The sequence below is a fragment of the Microcaecilia unicolor genome, chromosome 5, assembly GCF_901765095.1.
Source record: "Microcaecilia unicolor chromosome 5, aMicUni1.1, whole genome shotgun sequence".
In the NCBI taxonomy this organism is placed as follows: domain Eukaryota; kingdom Metazoa; phylum Chordata; class Amphibia; order Gymnophiona; family Siphonopidae; genus Microcaecilia; species Microcaecilia unicolor.
In genome coordinates, this window is record NC_044035.1 from 260,554,430 (window position 1) to 260,573,114 (window position 18,685).

An 18,685-nucleotide genomic window follows, 5' to 3' on the forward strand; every position below is an offset into this window, starting at 1 on the left:
AACTAGGTCCCATTACATAAAATGGGACCAGTAGTAAATAGCGCATGTTAATATGTGTTAATGTGCAGTAATATGGTAATGCCTGTTAGTAAATCTAGACCTATAATGGTAGATAAGGACCATAAAGCCGATCTAGTCTCTGCCCAGTTTACATTTTTGGTACGCCATAGACCAGTGGTTCCCAAACCTGGTCCTGGAGGCACCCCAGACAGTCAGGGTTTCAGGATATCCACAATGAATATTCACAAGAGAGATTTGCATGCACTGCCTCCTTGGTATGCAAATCTCTCTCATGAATATTCATTGTGGATATCCTGAAAACCTGACTGGCTGGGGGGAGGGGGAACTTAGCACGCACTAAATGCTAAGCGGCCCATTTTATTCCTATGGGCTTCTTAGCATTTTAAATCTGTTAGTGCAGTACTTTCTGCCTAGGGTTTCGGCTCCGGAGACCACAGCCATTATGTGCATGCGCATAACAGCTGTGCCTAACACACAGCTCGTGGGCATGCGCCAGGCACTTTCCTCTCCCTTTAACTTCCAATGCTCAGCACTAACAGCGTACAGTGATACCTCGGTTTTCGTTGATAATCCGTCCGAAAACAATCAGTGAAATCCAAAACCGACGAAAACCAAGGCAATTATTTCCATATGAATCAACACTGGAAAGCAATGGAATTCTTTGGCTAGATGCGCAGGGTGATGCTCACACAACGAGAAACAACGCCACACTGAGCAGGAGAAGTGTGAGTCGCCCTTTGTTTTCGCAAAATTAGCAGCGAGGTCACGTGGGCATGCCAACGAAATCCAAGGCAACCGACGAAATCTGAGACAAATTTTTTGCAGAAAAAAATCGACCAAACCCGAAACCGACGATAACCGAAGTCAACGAAAACCGAGGTACTACTGTATATATAATTTGCATATTGTTAGTGTTGAACACTGTGTGGTCATTTTTCTTCAGTGTTTTTCGGCGCTGTTCCCTACAGCGCTGGAGGTTCTGAGCATCTGGACTTTAGTTCCTATTCTCCTTGACAGTTCTCAAGGCACTGAAGGGAGACAGAACAACAATATTACTAACACTCAGTTCATATAGAAAATCAGCTGAAGAGCAGGATTTGAGTTCTTCAGATTCACAGTCCACTGCTTGGGCCACTAGAACTCCCCTCTCCACCCCATCCTCTGTTCTATGTGTATTTGTTCTTTCTGTTTTAAAATTTATTGTTTAGACTGTAAACCGCCCTGAAGGCTTCCCATAGGGCAGAATAGTACATTTTAAATAAACTTAGCTATGACAAGCTCTTACTTTGATGCTGTGGCTCACAGCCTGTTTCTGATTTCTTGGGTTATGACTGACTTGGCAGGCTTGGGTCTATCAAATGCTGTTAGACTTGGATGGAAAGACTTTGCCTGAAGAAGAGACCTAGTTTATCATCCCCAAAATGGGCATCCTTAAACATATGCTGGCCTAGTAAGGCTACCATCTCTACCCAGCTATAATATTGGTTTAATTTTTGATCTTGAGGGTAATATTCAGCCTGCGGTGATAAGTAGCTTATAAGGCACCCACAACCGCAGGCTGACCTAACTCCAGATACTGGGGCACGCAAAGCTCCCAGAATTGAATATCTGGGTATGTGTGCTGACCTGGAAGTTAGTTGGCATCAGCCAATATTCAGACCAGTGCCTGGTTTATTAATTTGTTGCATTTGTATCCCACATTTTCCCACCTATTTGCAGGCTCAATGTGGCTTATATTATGCCGTAATGGCAATCACCATTTCCGGAACTGAGAAATACAAAGTGGTATTGCAATAAAATTCATGAATGATAGAGTAGATTACAAAGTGGTATTGCATTAAAGTTCATAATAGCTTTCGAAGGTTAACTTAGCACATAAAGTTAGGACAGCCTACTTTGTCAGTTAGCAGATCGAATATCGCTGGTAACTGGCTAAGTTGTGGATCCACCCAAATTCTGTCCCCAGACCACCGAATGGTTAGGGATTGGCTAGTTAGTGGAGATATTCAGAAGCACCACCCAGTTAAATGTTGCTGAATATCAGCGGCCAGCCAGCTCAGTGGGTTTTAACTAGATAGGAGCCTCTCCTGCATGGTTAAACCTCTTTGAATATTGGCCCAGTTATTTCTGGTGCTTCTTATTTTTTCTCTCTACTTGAGAAAAGATGCCTTATGCAGCTGATAAGAGTGAATATATCAAAATCTTGATGCACTTTGTAGCTGAAATAATTGAACATACAGTAATATATAATTTAGTGACAACATCAATCCACAATAGTCCGTGTAACCTATTTACTAAAGGGTTCTCCCATTTTCTCTCTATTGGGAAAAGGCTTAGTAAATTGGGTCAGTCCTTTGTTCAGTTATGGCTGGCTCTGCTAAAGTAAGAATTTGGATGACAAGAGAAAAGAACCCAAAGAGAAAATAGCATAAATGTCAATTTTCCGATAGATAGAGCTGGGCAATTTAAGAAGGTTCCTGGCTAAATCCATGGGATAAACAATGTACCCTCCAGAATGAAATGAGAGAAATTAGTCATCCCAGGGCACAAAAGGCTTGGTGAGATCAAATTCAAATATATATTTTATTTCAAACACATTATATGGGGCTCATTTTCAAAACAGAAAAAAGTAATTTAATTGTAACTGTATCACCTCTGAATTTAATTGTAACCGTATCTCTTCTGATCTGGCGATAGCCTATCAGTACATTGTAAGCCACTTTGAGCCTGCAAAACTGTGGGAAAAACGTGGGGAATAAATGTGCAAAATAAATAAAATAAATAAATAAATAAATAAATAAAAATGGCAGAAAGTGGCAGATGGACTTTTTTTGCACAAATGCCCAAATCACTATTTTCAAAACTCACTATCAAAATGTTTTTCTATGCAGTTCATCTAAATCTTAAGGGGTGTGTTGGAAGTGTGTCTTGGGAGGGACTAGGGTGGGCTTACGATTTGGGTGTTTTTCTGTGATAACGGGATGTTGTAAAAACATCCAAAAAGTGCCTACACTGACCAGATGACCACAGGAGGGATAAAGGCATGACCTCCCCTTAATCCCCCAGTGGTCACTGACCCCCTCCAAACCCTGAAGAGGTGAAAGTGACAGTATGTACCAGGCTCTATGACAGCTGCAGATATAATGGCCATTCCTCTTAGAGCAGCAAGCAGATTCCTGCAGTAGTCTAGTGGTCAGTGCAGTAGACTGTTAGGGAAGGAGACCCAGGCCCGTATCCCATCTAACTGATACACTTGTGGTGGAAAGTGTGAGCACCCCAAAAAAACAATATCTACTGAACCAACATATAGGCGATACCTGTAGGCATAAGGGCTAATGTAGTGTGGCGTACAGCTGGGTACAGTACATTTTTTATTATTCCTGGAGGGCTCACAATACAATATAAGGGGGTTATGATGTGTACCTGGGACCTCTTATATGAAGTTCACTGCAGTGATCCTTAGGCTGCCCTACTACTCTGCTGGGATGTCTGTGTGGCCAATCTAGTATGACTGCTGGCCCCCAGACATCCCAATGGCTTGTTTTTTTGTGTGTTTTTCCCTTGGACATTTTTTTTTGTTTGAAAATGGCCCTTAATGAAAGATGCAATGCACACAAAAACGTCTAAAAAAGGATAGAAATAGGATACTCTTCACTTAGAAATGTCCATTTTAAAAATCATTCATTCCTGTTTCAAGGTGCAAGAATCTGGAATACTTTGCCCTGTGAGTTAAGACAAATTCCATCCTACCTATGTTTTAGAAAGGCTTTAGAAATTATAGGCATTAAAACAAGCCACTATATCACATGAACAAAGTCCTCACATTCAGCGGCATGTGCTGATTCAGTCTGAAGGAGCAGACAGCATATGTCTCGCACAATCTGCGCACAATTTTCTTCTCTGTCAGCCTCAGGAACCCCACGCAAACAAATATTATGGTGCTGGGCTCTATTTTCCATATCATCAATCTTCTCACTTAAAGTCTCCAATAAGGTAGCATTCGTAGTCATCCAACCATCTGCGTCTATACACTTCTCATTATAGGTCTCCAACTGCTGCTCTGTTTCCTCCACACAGGTTCCTAAGTCCTCCAGTCTTCCAAGGAGGTCTTGAATCAGAGACTTGAGCTCTGTTATGTGTTGGGCCACATTCTTCTGCAAATCGAATTCTCACAACACCTGGAGGTCTCTTTTTCGTTAAAGGAGCGTGCCCATCTCAAGGTAAGGAATCCTCCATAGTCACTGAGAATGCCAAGTCACCCAATTTCAGCAAAGCTGCATCTGTGTCTGCCTGACCACATGGTCCACCTGAGTCATTACATCCTGGTGCCTGGAAATATTGTTTAATTTTGCCAGGGCATTTGCGAGACATCACTGCCAATGAAGGTGAGCCTCTGACATAGCAGTAGCACCAGTTGGTTGTTGTTAGCATGAAGGGAAAGCAAAAATTACACTTTAATACTTGGGGCTTAGACAGAGCTTCAGGCTGAAGCCGCCATCTTATTCATGACATCACTGGAAATCTTTAGAAAGGCTTGGAAAATATATTTGTCTGAAAACTAAAGTGATTGTTTATGCTGCTGATTATAGATGTTGAGGTCCTTTTTTGAGTGTTAACCACTATGAATCCTATTGGGAATGTGGGCAGTATACAAAACATAGATATAACAGAATAAAATAGGCAATTTTCAAACCAAAAAGATAAAGGTGTTTCTCTAGTTCAAAAATGACCATGTTTGGCACTGGATTTTTGGATGTTTTCTGCAAAACGTCCAAAATCTGTTTGGATGTCATATTGAAAATGCCCCTCCACATGTGTTTTCTTGCTCTGGGTGATCTCCCTTCAACAAATAAGTACAAAAATATGTAGTTGTACAAGTGAAAATTCTCTCCTTAATGGTTTTATGAGAGCCTGTTAATAAATTGGATGCAATTTTCAAAAACAAAATTAGAATTAGCTCTTACATCACCAGCCAGAACAATCTATGCATGTGTTCTAGCACCTTCCGTTTACAAACTCTTGCCTGGTGGTTATAATCACCTATATCATAGGCTGCAGAATGGGGAGGACCACTAAGGTTATGGCCCCAGCTTAGGGACAGGTTTGTCCCATCCACTCAAAAAGTGCATTAACATTAATAATTTGTACAGTACAGTCTCAATTATCTGACATAAAAGGGACTGACCCGTTGGATAAATTAAAACTCAGATAATATGGAAAACACTGCATAAATCTCACAAACAATGCGTAAACAAAGGCATAGAGTTCCCAATTTTCAAAAACTGTTCTAAAACAAGGATTTTTAATAGAAATAAATGTGATGAGATCACCACGGGATCTGTTGGATATGCCGGATGGTTGGATTAGGGAAGATCTGATAATTGCGACTGTACTGTATTTTGATATTACTTTTCTTGTAAATAAGATTGAAAGAAGCTTTAATATTTAACAAAATATGCAATTACTTCTAGGATGAAAGGTTTAGCTTTAATTCTGGTGCCTAATATGAATTGCAGCTTTACATGGAGGGTAGGGAAAGGGATTCTTGGGGCCAGTATTCAAATGAGGTTACATACACAACGGTGGCTGGCAGAGTGGGGCTGGTAAGTCCTTCGTATCTTCTAAGTTAGTTGTTTATGGTTTCAGGTCAATCTCTGTTATGTCATAAGTACATAAGTACATAAGTAGTGCCATACTGGGAAAGACCAAAGGTCCATCTAGCCCAGCATCCTGTCACCGACAGTGGCCAATCCAGGTCAAGGGCACCTGGCACGCTCCCCAAACGTAAAAACATTCCAGACAAGTTATACCTAAAAATGCGGAATTTTTCCAAGTCCATTTAATAGCGGTCTATGGACTTGTCCTTTAGGAATCTATCTAACCCCTTTTTAAACTCCGTCAAGCTAACCGCCCGTACCACATTCTCCGGCAATGAATTCCAGAGTCTAATTACACGTTGGGTGAAGAAAAATTTTCTCCGATTCGTTTTAAATTTACCACACTGTAGCTTCAACTCATGCCCTCTAGTCCTAGTATTTTTGGATAGCGTGAACAGTCGCTTCACATCCACCCGATCCATTCCACTCATTATTTTATACACTTCTATCATATCTCCCCTCAGCCGTCTCTTCTCCAAGCTGAAAAGCCCTAGCCTTCTCAGCCTCTCTTCATAGGAAAGTCGTCCCATCCCCACTATCATTTTCGTCGCCCTTCGCTGTACCTTTTCCAATTCTACTACTATATCTACTATATCTTTTTTGAGGCCCAGTTGACCAATGTTCATTGTTTTGAGTGAGCCTGTTACTAGGGATATTCCACATGTGAGAACAAGCAGCCTGCTTGTCCTCAGAGAAAGCGAAGATACATACCTGTAGCAGGTATTCTCCGAGGACAGCAGGCTGATTGTTTTCACAAACCCGCCCACCTCCCCTTTGGAGTTGTTGTTTATTTGCTTTTTGATTAAACTGAGTGGGGATGGCCACGCATGGGCGGTGCGCACTCCTCGCACACCAGGGGACTCTGGAGGGTTTTTAAAAAATATTTTGCTTGCAAAATACAGAAAGCCATAAAAACAACGTACAACCACCTTAACTTCCGGAAATCACTAAAGACCAACCTGTTCGAAAAGGCATACCTCACTGACCCAACTTAAGTGCCTGAACCCAGCAACACAACGAAACCAAAGCCCGTAATGAACACTATAACTCTTCTTCTCTACGATTCTCCTAATTTTGTAACATAATCTCTTTCAATAATCACATCACTCTGTATTTGTTTTCATCACCGGAGGTGGCTAACGCCTCACTGTACTATGTAAGCCACATTGAGCCTGCAAATAGGTGGGAAAATGTGGGGTACAAATGTAACAAATAAATAAATAAGTTCACCATCATAAACACTATGCCATTCCTCGCTTAAAAAGTTCATGGAGGGTAAATTTATAACAAGGTGTCTATGCTGGGAAGGCAGATAAGCGTTTTGCAAAAAACGTCCAAAAATCCAGTAGTGAACATGGCCATTTTCAAAACGGAAAAATGTCCAACTTTTTGTTTTGAAAATGGCCATTTGCCATATATATATATTTTTTTTTAACTTTGAAAAATTTTATTGCATTTTGTCATAAATGTACATACATCACCATGCAACCTTGAATAAACATCTATTATTATAACTATCTCACATGTGTGCCTCAATATTTACCTTAATCAGTTGCATACAGTATTGTATTTTATCTTCTATATACCATCTTAACCATATAACTTTGAATAAACATCAATTGTGATAGCTATCTCTCCTCTGTGCCTCCATACACACTCTGATCAGCTATGTTGGGTTGCTTCTTTTCCCCGCAGTTACATTTACAATCAACGACCCATAACATACTCCCCTCCCCAGTTCTTGAAGGCTTAACTTTGTTGTATCAGGCAGACTATCTCTTAGCTACGATGTGTCTCCACGTGTTCAACTCTATAGTCCCCCCCTACTCCTTGTACCTTCCCCCCTCCATTAATGCCCCCCATATAATCCCCCCATTACTTATGCAAATATGTATAATTCCCCCCCTCCCCTTCTCCCTCTAAGCATTTGCCATATATTTTTGTGCTCAGTGAGTCTCTCTTTTTGGACTATTTTTGGAAAAAAAAAAGTCCAAGAGAAAAACAAACAAAAACAAGCCAATGGGATGTAGGAGGAGCCAGCATTCTTAGTAGACTGCCCTAGGAGGCACTGCAGTGGATTTCACATAAAAGGTCCCAGGTACACATTTTCACTTTTACCCCCTTGTATTGTATGGGGACCCTCCAAAACCCACCACAAACCTACTGTACCCAACTGTACACCACTACAATAGCCCTTATGTCTGTCACCTATACATGGGTACAGCAGGTTTGTGGTGAGTTTTGGGCAGCTCACACTTTCCACTACAAGTGTAACAGATAGAGTAGGATATGGGCCTGGGTCCCCTTCTCTACAAAGCACTGCACCAGCCACTAGACTATTCCAGAGACCTGCTTGCTGCTCTAATAGGACTGGCCATAACATCTGAAGCTGTCATAGAGGCTGGTATATACTGTTTCTTTCACATCTTTGGTGGGTGAGAGGGGAGTCGGTGATCACTGGAGGAGTGAAGGGGTCATGTTTTAATCCCTCCAGTAGTCATGTGGTCATTTAGGGCACCTTTTTGTGACTTAGTCGTGATTGAAACAGGTCTAGACCAAAGTGTCTTAACTTTTTAGCCCTGGATGTTTTTGTGTTATTCTATTATGGCAGAAAAATGTCTAAGTTTTGGGAACGCCCAAATCCCACTCCCAATACACCACCTTGTGATTTGGATGCACTGCAGATGAACTGCATAGAAAACTGTGGCTGGTATTTCAGAAATCTTGTTGGGAATCACATAACCCCTTTGTTGGATGCCCTGTACTGGTTGCCAGTGCAGGCTCGGGTTGTTTGTAAAGCACTTTGTTTAGTGTTCAAATTTGTGGATGATGCATGCCCTGAAGATGGTTCTCAGTTGCTGAACCTATTAAAGTTTACGACAACTTCTAGTAGTTGCAATTATTTGTTGTTAGCTCGTCCTTCTGCTAAGGGTGTACAGTTTAAAACTGTTTTTTTCTAAATCTTTCTTTTTAGCTGCAGTTCAGTACCAGAATAAACTTCTTTTTGAGCTTTGCTCATTAAATTTATTTATTCATTGGTTTGTTAAATTTGTATCCCACATTTGCCCACCTATTTGCAGGCTCAATGTGGCTTACATAGTACCGTAAAGGCAATTGCATCGCCCAAGTCCGGTAGGGAACAAATACAATTAGATGTTAGGATGGAATAGGGTAGACAAGATTCAGGCAACTTAGGGGGGTAGAGGATAGGAGGGGTAAGATAATGTCCAATACGATCTTTGGTATTGATATGTTGCAGTGTTGAGGCATTTTTGTTGGGTCGTTAGGGTATGCCTTTCCGAACAAGTGGGTCTTTAGTGATTTTCTGAATTGTAGGTGGTTGTAGATTGTTTTCACATAAATAATTACTTTATATTGCATAAAGCCCTGAAAACATATTTGTTCACTAGGCCCTGGGGGTTATATAAGTTTGAACTTGTTTTTATTTGTAATTCCTGATAGTTATCAGTCTTTTACTTTCTGAGTAATTGTAACTCGCCTTGAATCTTACTTAAGAGAGTTGGCGAGTAATAAATCCTTATTAATATAACAAAACTGTCTTGAAAATGTCTTTTGAAAAAAGGGATTTGGACATTTTGGCAAAAAAAAAAAACATAGTCCATCTGCTGCTTTGTATCACTTTTTGGATGTTTTTCTGTTCCGAAAATGAGCCCCATAGGGCATAACTGCAAGGGGGTGTACACCTTTGCTGCATTTAGGCACCCACAGTTATGTCAGCTCTATGGCTGGTGTAAACATTAGGCACACCGATACTAAGTTACACTAGTATTCTAACATGACATCTGGGTGCCCACATGTCTTTATAGAATACACTCCTATCACGCATTATCAGGACACTTAACTGTAGGTGCCCTATTGCAGAATTGCCCCAGCTGAGTCTTCCTCTAGTTTATCCTCCATCCAATAGCTACTCCTGTCCAGTACCAGCCCTACTGTCAGATGCAGTACACGTTCTTCCAGACAACTAAGGGATGAGGAGAGAAACTGTACCTCTCGGAAAGTGAAGTCTGTGCGCTGAAGTCTGCCATCTGGCTTGGCATGAGCTCAGAATGCCCCTGTCTGACCTCTCAAGAGCTGTTGGCATGCCATGGACAGCCAACAAGATAAATAAAGGTGCTACACACCCATTTCTATGAAGAGTCCTTTCTAAGAACAGTATATTTGCAGGATTAAAACTGTCACTCAGAACATCTGAGGAAAGAGAATACTGTACATGCCAACCACTGATGACTGCCACAGATCATCTCATTATGACTTCATTTGTTAAAAAAAATATACAATTCCATTCTAAGTGGCTATGAGAAACTTTGGGTTTTTTTTAAATAAAATTTGGTGCTATATTATTATTATTATTATTTTGACTTTCAACAAAATTGACACTGTGTTCAGATTTGGAAGAATGCAGTACTTTTGATCTCTAAAGAATAAAATGAGCCAAATTAATCCTGATGAAATTTGAGTAGAGCAAACTTTGTAGTATTAAAGCAAAGAACTGACATAAGTTTTTTTTTATTTTTATGTATGAAACATTCATCAGGAAAGGATAGAACATTGCTGTCTCTAAAGCAATGTCATTTCTGGATTCCTCCCATAATCAGTCAGATGTGGACAAACTTCATCTACTGTATGACTTCATTATGTACAGTGATTCTATACGTAATAATCTGAACACCATTAGAAGCACGGTTTCTATTTCTTCTTGTGTGCCTCACTTGTTTTGCAATAAAGACAATTAACAAAAAAAAAAGGAAACCCATCAAATGCATATAGTAAACATTATACAAAACAAATAATTATTTAGTAGTGAAAAAACTGTATCTTTGGGAGATCAGTGTTAGAAGAGATAGGCCACATTTACACATGTAAAAAGCAAATTTACACTTGCAAGTGACCATACATGTGAGTAGTGATTTTAGAAAAGCTGCTATTTACATATTATATTCACAGCATACAAAGATTTCAAAGAGTAATGTTCTGGGTGTAATGTGGGAAGCCTAGTAAAATATAGGGATCAACATTTGAAATGATTTAAGTGGACAGGACAGGCTTCTGCCTACTTAAATTGTACTCTGCAGGTTATCCGTAGATATTTAGCAACACGTAACCAGGCAGCGCCACTGAATATTCCTGGGCAACGCAGATGAGCAGTCTGGGCAGAGACTGGGGGGGGGGGGGGGGGGGGGGCAGGGGCAGAGTTGGAGAAGAGCCGGGAGTTATGTAGATGTTGGCAATATTCAGTGCCAATGTGCCCACATAGCTAACCAGGCACATAGGATCACATAAATAGCAGTCCTAACTTTGCCTTGTTAGTTATGTATGTGCCAGCACTGAATATCGGCCATCACCCGTATAACTTCAGGGTATCAGCCCAAAGCTGCTTGTGCTCTCCTTTCCCTCCCCCCTGAAGAAAAAGACCCCCATATAACTTCTGGGTATCGGCTTGAAGCTGCCTGTGCTCTCCCCTCCCTCCCCCTGAAGAATAAGACCCTGTCTTCCCTCCCTCTTCCCAAAGAGAAAGACCCCCTCTTTCTCTCCATCCTACGAACAAGGTCCCCCTGGTAAGCCAGCCACCCACCTCCTCATCTCTGGTAGATCCCCAAAGGCCTACTGTTCCAGTCCCTGCGTAGGAAGGCTCTATCATCAAAATGACTGCCACGACCTCTAGTGGCAGTCTTGTGGTACTACTGTACTGCTGTGAGACTGCTGCTAAAGGTCACGGCAGTCATTTTGACAATAGAACGAGTGGCAATCACTTCTGCCCCGAAGACCACTTCACAACCAATGACTGCAACAGTAGGCCAAAGGGAGCCTAATGGGGGAGGGAGGCATGGAGGGCTACCAGGGTGGTCTTGTTTGTTCGATGTGGGGAGGGAATATGGGGGAGCCTTGCTCTTCAGAGGGAGGGGGAGGAAAGGACATAGTGCAGCCCCTTATGCACATTCCAGCTAATATTCAGCCAGGACCCACAAAAATATCTTGTGCGGGTCCCAACTCAATATCAGCCCGGACCTGCAAATCAGCCCAAAGCAGCAGTCCGATGAGCCTTGACTATTCAATGCTGGTGGTCCAGCATTGAATGTTGGAGCCTAATTCTACCTGTAGCGCTCAGCGTTTAATAAAAATGATGCACAAAACTTACCGAGCTAGGAACATCCGATTTTGACTCATTCTGTCCAGTTTAGTGTGCATATTATTTAATGAGTAATGCACAAAGGGGTTCTGTGTCCACCTTACGGATCACGGTATCAGGCAACGATAATCCTATGCAAATATATTACAGTGAGCTGATTAATATTAAAATGGAGCTGTTGTGTGAGGGTGACTTCTGGGAGAAGCACTCTGCTTACATTTTTCAATTGCAAAACTTATGCAAGAGCAGAGAACAGTTTATAAGGGCAGAGAAAAAAGCAGGGGGGGGGGGATTTCAGCAAGGAGGAGATTTTTTTTCAATAGCAAATTGCTCTGATCCTGGCTGTACCTTCCTCCTGCAGCTTGCTTGCCTTCCCTCAGTGATTTCGCTTGGGAATCTCCTCCTTGCTGAAAGCCCCCCTGAACTGACATCATAGGGGCTTTCCCCCAGCCAACTGGCTGTCTCCTTGTTTCTCTGCCCCCTCCCTGCTGTCATCATAGGGGCAGACAGTCAATCGGCTGGGGGAAAGGTCCTATGATGTCAGCTGGGAGGGGGGGCAGAGAAACAAGCAGACAGCCAATTGGTTAGGGGAAGCCCCTATGATGTCAGCTGGGAGGGGGGCTTTCTGCAAGGAGGAGATTCCCAAGTGAAAATTATCGGGGGGGGGGGGGCAGCCTGAGAGAAGGCAAGTAAGTTGCAGGAGGAAGGTGGAGCCAGAATAAGAACTCTGCAGGGGAAAGAAGAGAGTACAGCAGTGGAATTCCTGGGTATGCACAGAACATGGACACTTACAGAAAGACTGTTCTGCATATGTGCTAGGCACTTTCCCTACTGAGCTGCTTGCTAAATTTATATGAATCTCATTTGCATGCAATTTTCTTTGAGCATCGCTCACTATTTCAAAATCAGTAACATCTACCGTGGATCTAAATGGACACAGTTTTTAATGGGGACTTTTGAGCATCGGCCTGAGCCCTTGTGCAGGGTCTGCTCACTGCAGAGTAGAAGGTGCTGTAACTGTACCTTAGGAATGAGACACAGGGAAAAGCTGACAGTCACTCAGGAGTACAGGCTCAGTATGATGCATTTTTGAAAGATATTAAGGAAACAGGGACCTTAGGGCATCCTACTACTACTTAACATTTCTAAAGCGCTACTAGGGTTACGCAGCGCTGTACAATTTAACATAGAGGGACGGTCCCTGCTCAAGGAGCTTACAATCTAAGAGACAAGTGAACCTGATAAAGAGGTTGAAATTAAATCATTTAAGTAAACAGTTGAGAGAGTTGACAGATTATCCAAATTATCCATGTCACCTGCTAAGCCTGGTGGATAGAAATTGTTTATTAAAACTTTCTATACCACATATACTAAGCAGTGTACTGTCTAAAAATTTATAGCAAAGAAAAAAAAACTTTATAGTTAAAACAGGAAAGAGATAAAATAAGCAGATAAGAGCACATATAAACAATTGCTAACTGGGCTATCAGAGCATCTGGTTACTCAGCAGTCCCATAAACAAATGCTGACTATGAGAGTGAAGAAATGGGTCTTATTCTTAAGAAATCTGGTAAATAACTGTTCTCCACAAACTGGGGGGGGGGGGGGGGGAGGGGTCATTCCATGTGTGAAAAGGAAAAAGAATAGAAATTAGGGCCAGAAGAACACAAAGGTGATGCAAAATTAGGGAAGCTAAGAAAATTGTCTAGACTGGATGGTATACAACCCAGGAGTACAGAATGACTCTTCCCATGATTAATGTTCTCTTTAGCTGGCAGTCTATTACTTTAACTACACTGCTGTAACATACAAAACTTTTTTTCAGCAATGAATGTCACTTGGTATCCAATGGACCCCTTGCCTTCAGGATGGATAAAATTAGTGGCTCAAGGTCTCTTACCAAGCCTGTTATTGATGGTAAATTAGAGAATCTCATCTGGATTGGCTCCACTTGGTTGGAAAAGTGTGACCATTCACCTAGCACTTAAGAATGCTTCTGAGGATGCTTTAAGCCCTGCAAATGTTCGTTCCATTTCTAATTTATCTTTCCTGTGAAAATTGGTTGAAAAGGTGGTGGTAAGACAATTGTGTGACTTTGTGCTGGCATCTACCCCTTAATTCTATAAAAGCTGCCGAAAATTGTATGCGCAATTTAATTGAATGAGATCATTTGTGCTAATAATTGGCTTTTTAACAAGCAATGTAATTTACACATGTAAATTTAGGCACCTGGCCATTCCTAGCATTTACATGTGTTTGTTATAGAATATGCGGGATATGTGCCCAATTTAGGTGAATACATTTGAACCACATTTCAGTTGGTGCAAATGACTGCACTTAAAGTTAAGCATGAGTACCAGGTGTAAGCACTATTCTACGAACTGCGCCTAACTTTAAGCGCAGCTTATAGAATAGTGCTTTTTTTGGTGTCATATATAGAATTCACCCCCTAATGTATTACATGTTAGGCAATCAAAGTTCTGATAAGAATATAGCACAGTAAGAACTCTTACAGCACTTTTAGGTGAGATGCGTGTTGCTTTAGATAGTGGTAACCTGGTTTTGGTAGTGCCTTTGGATCTTGCATCCCCACTTGATTTGGTGGACCATAATCTATGTTAACTTGTTTGAGATCAGTGGAAATGGAAGATATAGTCTTGAAATGGTTTACATTCTTTTTAATGGATTGATCGTTTATGGTTTCATGGAGAGAAACCGATCAAAAAAAAATGAAGGTCGGGTCCCTCAGGGTTCAGCCTTGTCACCTATTCTGTTTAATATTTTTTCAGTCGTTTGCTGTTTATGATTCAAGAGTATGGGAGTTGTGTGTATGCTTATGCTGATGATATTTTGTTAGTATTTATTTACCGCCTTTTTGAAGGAATTCACTCAAGGCGGTGTACAGTAAGAATAGATCAAACATGAGCAGGAAGGCAATTAGAGCAGTAAAAATATTCGAACAATACAAAGTATGGCATGGTATACTACTTGCAATGACAACATAATATGTACTAGAACATTATAATTGGTAGTGAAGGGTAAGGCAAAGTTGTAACATGATGAGTAAGAAAGTAGGAAGAATTAGAAAGTAAGGTGATTGATTTGAAGAAAGTTGCACGAGAGGTCAGAGAGATGGTTAAATATTATCTCAGCTAGGGTAGGAGTGGATAAACATGTCCTGCTGCAGTATGTGCAGTCTGAGTCAATCCTTGTGTGTGTGAGTGAGACTAACAAGTTAATTGCTTCTTCCGTTAAAGGCTTGGTTGAAGAGCCAAGCTTTCACCTGCTTCCTGAAGTAGAGGTAGTCTTGTGTTAAGCGGAGCCTTTCAGGCAAAGCATTCCAGAGTGTGGGGGCTACTCCGGAGAAGGCTCGCTTATGGGTATCACATCGTGTAATGTCTTTTGGAGACGGTGTAGTTAGTGAAAGTCCTTGGGAGAACCTTAGTGTCCTTGGCAGTGTGTGGAGGATCATCCTATTCTTCAGATACTCGGGGCCATTTCCTTTCAGGGCCTTGAAGATCAGACATAGAGTTTTAAATGTAGCCCTGCATTGTACTGGTAGCCAATGAAGTTTTTGCAAAAAATGATGTGATGTGGTCACGTCGCTTGCAACCTTCTATGAGTCTTGCTGCTGCATTCTGAATCAACTGGAGCTGGTGCAGGCCCTTTGTAGTCAGACCATTGTATAGTGCATTGCAGTAATCCAGTCTTGATGTTACCATGGCATGCACAACTGGGATAAGATTTACCTTCTCGATGTAAGGAGAGAGGCAGAGTAGCTATCGCAAATACTAGAAGCAGCTCTTGAAGGTTGTTGGATTTGGGGAATCAGAGTAAGTGTTGAATCTAACTGTATTCCAAGGTTCCTGACTTGTGATTTGAAGGAGAGTTCATACTTCCCCAAAGGGATTTTGATGTCAGGTATGTATCCACTTGTGTTAGGGACCCAGAGAAGCTCGGTTTTACTTGGGTTCAGGCAACATTTGTTGTGTTTAGCCCATTCTTGAATTGATGTTAGACAAGTGATCAGTTTATTCAAGGCTGTAGGTAAGTCAGGGTCAATGGGTACGAGTAGCTGCACATAATCCGCATAGATGTAGAACTGAGTGTCCATTGACCGAATCAGCTCAGCTAGTGGCTTGAGGTAGATATTGAACAGAATAGGTGGCAGTATTGATCCTATGGTACCCCGCAGGTCAGTGTTCATGGTGGTGATGAGTTGCTGCCAATTATTATGGATTGTTGCCTGTCTGATAGATAGGATCTGAACCAGGCAAGTACTGTTCCATTGATAGCTAAGCTTTCTGCCCTTACATTATATCTAGGGCCTTTGCAAAACTGTATGTCGACTGATTCTGATTGGCTTACAGCTCAAAGGCTGGTGTTGAAGTTTCTGCTGGTTTACTGGACATGTAGATTATCCATCTTTATTTCCAGTGCTGTTCGGTACACCAGTGGTGATAAAGGATACATTTAAGTATCTAGGTACCCTTATTGACTATCGACTTACTTTCTCAGCTCAGATTTCAGTGGTGCTTTTTTTTTTGTATTCAGACAGCTATAAGCTTTGAGATATTTTTTTTAATGAGACGGTGCTTCATACATTCTTGATGGCTCACTTGCATTATGGGAATGTGGTATATGCAAGAATTACAAAAACTAGTATGAAGCATCTACAAACTCTGCAGAACACTGCTATACTTTTGTTGGGGCATGCTCTTTGTACTGACCCATTTGACACCTCTATTTGTTCATTATCATTGGTTAGCTATTGGTTTTGGACCCATAAAGTGTACCATGAAAAGGCACCAGGGTATCTTGTTGAGTTGGTAATATCTTAATGCTCCTGGATGGGAGCTAAGATCTATGTCAGACCACAGATTGGTAGTTCCTGAGTTATCATAGGTTTTGCTTGGGAGTTATGTAGGCAAATGCCTTATATTTGATGCTTATACTGTGGAATACACTCCCAAGTATGTTCCCTAAATAGATTTTAAGTCTTTATTGAAGATTTTGTTGCTTTTGTGCTGCAAACTACTGTGATATAGAAATTGCGTGCTCTTTATAGTCTTACCTGTAATCTGGTTTATTTTATTACATTTTATTTAATAGTAATTCTGGATGCTTGAATTTATGGTTTCTTGAACGATTGTCAGATCTTTCCTATCTAGTTACTGGAGTTCTTTTCTAACTCATTGGGTTGATTTACTGCTTTATAAAGCACTGTACTGTAATCCATGTAGACTGATATAGTAAATTTTAAAAAAATCATAAATCAAACTCACTCATGAAATTTCAGACCTCCTATTAGTAATTTGTAACCTACTGTTAAAATCAGCTATGCTACCTGAAGATTGAAAGATGGCAAAAATAACACCAATTTTTCAAAGGTTCCAGAGGCAACCCACAAAACAACAACTGATATCAGTGCTGGTAAAATGATATAAACTATTATAAAAAAATGCTTGAGCATATAAATAGTCATGATTTAATAAGACAAAGTCAATATGGATTTATTCAAAGGGAAGTCTTCCCTCACAAATCTGTGAATAAATATGTGGCAAATAGTAAGCCAACTTATATAATGTATCTGGATTTTCAGAACGCATGTCACAAAGTCCTTCATGAAAGACTTCTGAGGAAATTAAAAAGTGATGGAATTAAAGGCAATATCTTATTGCAGACTGGGAACTAGTTAAAAGATGGAAAATTGAGAATAGGCCTAAGTGAGGGAAGATGAATAGTGGAATGCCACTGGGATTGGTACTGGGGTCAGTGCTTTTTTAACAAATTTATAAATAATTTGGAAATGGGAACAACAAATGAGGTAGACAAATCTGCAGATGACACAAAATTACTCAAACTTGTGACATCACAAGCAAATCGTGAGAAATTGCTTGAGTATTTTGCAAGACTGAGAGACTGGGCATCCAAATGGCAGATGAAACTTAATGTGGACAAGTATAAGCTGATGAATATAGACAAGAAACTCAAAATATAGCTGCATGATGCTAGGCTCCACTTTAGGAGTCACCACCCAGGAAACAGATACAGGCATCTTCATGGACAATGGGTTGAAATTTTCCACTTAGTGTGTGGCAGTGACCTATAAGCAAATGCATGTTAGGAATTATTAGGAAAGGAATGGAGTGCAAAATAGAGAAAATTATAAAGCCGCTGTATTAGTGAATGATGTGACTGCACCTTGAGTATTGTGTGCAATTCTGTTTGCATCTACAAAAAAAAATTGCAGAATTATAAGTATTACAGAGAAGGGCAACCAAAATGATAAAATGGATTGAATGACTCCACTGTGAGAAAAGGTAAAAGAGGTTTGGAAAAGAGATGGCTGAGGGAAGATATGATAGAGGTCTATAAAACCATTAATGAACATGCCATGGTCAAGTTCGAGTTTACTAAAGTCTGATATACCCTTATTATCAGTCTAACTACCTAGGTGATTTACAATAATTCTACATGAGGATTACAGATTACAATAACAAAAATATGGAGAAACAGTAAAGAAAAGGATAAACATGGGGGAAGGCTGACCTCTAGTGGTAGTACTGCAAAACAACTGCTAGAACTTGGGGCAGCCATTTACCTGATGGATCAACTAGGGACAGGAGTAAATGGGGATCGCTCCTGTCTGACCTACCCCGCTGGACCACCAGGGATGTAAGGTAGGCTCTGTGAGGGACCTAAAGGTGGGTAGACAGATGAGTGGAGGTTCAAGACGGGGGGTTGTCTTTGGGAAGTGTCGAGAAGGGACTCAGAGCATGTGTTTAGAGGGGCAGAAGGGAGGGGAGTGCATCCATAACTTCAGTCACTACCCAGAAGTTATGCAGGTGTCAAC

General features: G+C 41.0%; 2 protein-coding genes across 7 annotated transcripts in view; one reads left to right on the top strand and one right to left on the bottom strand.

Moving 5' to 3' along the window:
- Nucleotides 1-18,685, bottom strand: part of CMSS1 (cms1 ribosomal small subunit homolog) — a 488,636-nt gene that overhangs the window by 95,145 nt on the left and 374,806 nt on the right. The window contains exon 1 of one of the 4 annotated variants that reach the window (XM_030204066.1): nucleotides 11,839-11,955. The exons of the other annotated variants lie outside the window; for them this stretch is intronic. The gene's annotated coding sequence lies outside the window, so the exon portion shown is untranslated. Of the gene's footprint in view, nucleotides 1-11,838; nucleotides 11,956-18,685 lie in introns of those variants that run through there. 4 annotated transcript variants of the gene reach the window in all.
- Nucleotides 1-18,685, top strand: part of FILIP1L (filamin A interacting protein 1 like) — a 347,951-nt gene that overhangs the window by 1,266 nt on the left and 328,000 nt on the right. The window contains exon 2 of one of the 3 annotated variants that reach the window (XM_030204059.1): nucleotides 4,099-4,241. The exons of 1 other annotated variant lie outside the window; for it this stretch is intronic. The gene's annotated coding sequence lies outside the window, so the exon portion shown is untranslated. Of the gene's footprint in view, nucleotides 1-4,098; nucleotides 4,242-18,685 lie in introns of those variants that run through there. One more of the 3 variants, XM_030204061.1, reaches the window with a different exon arrangement.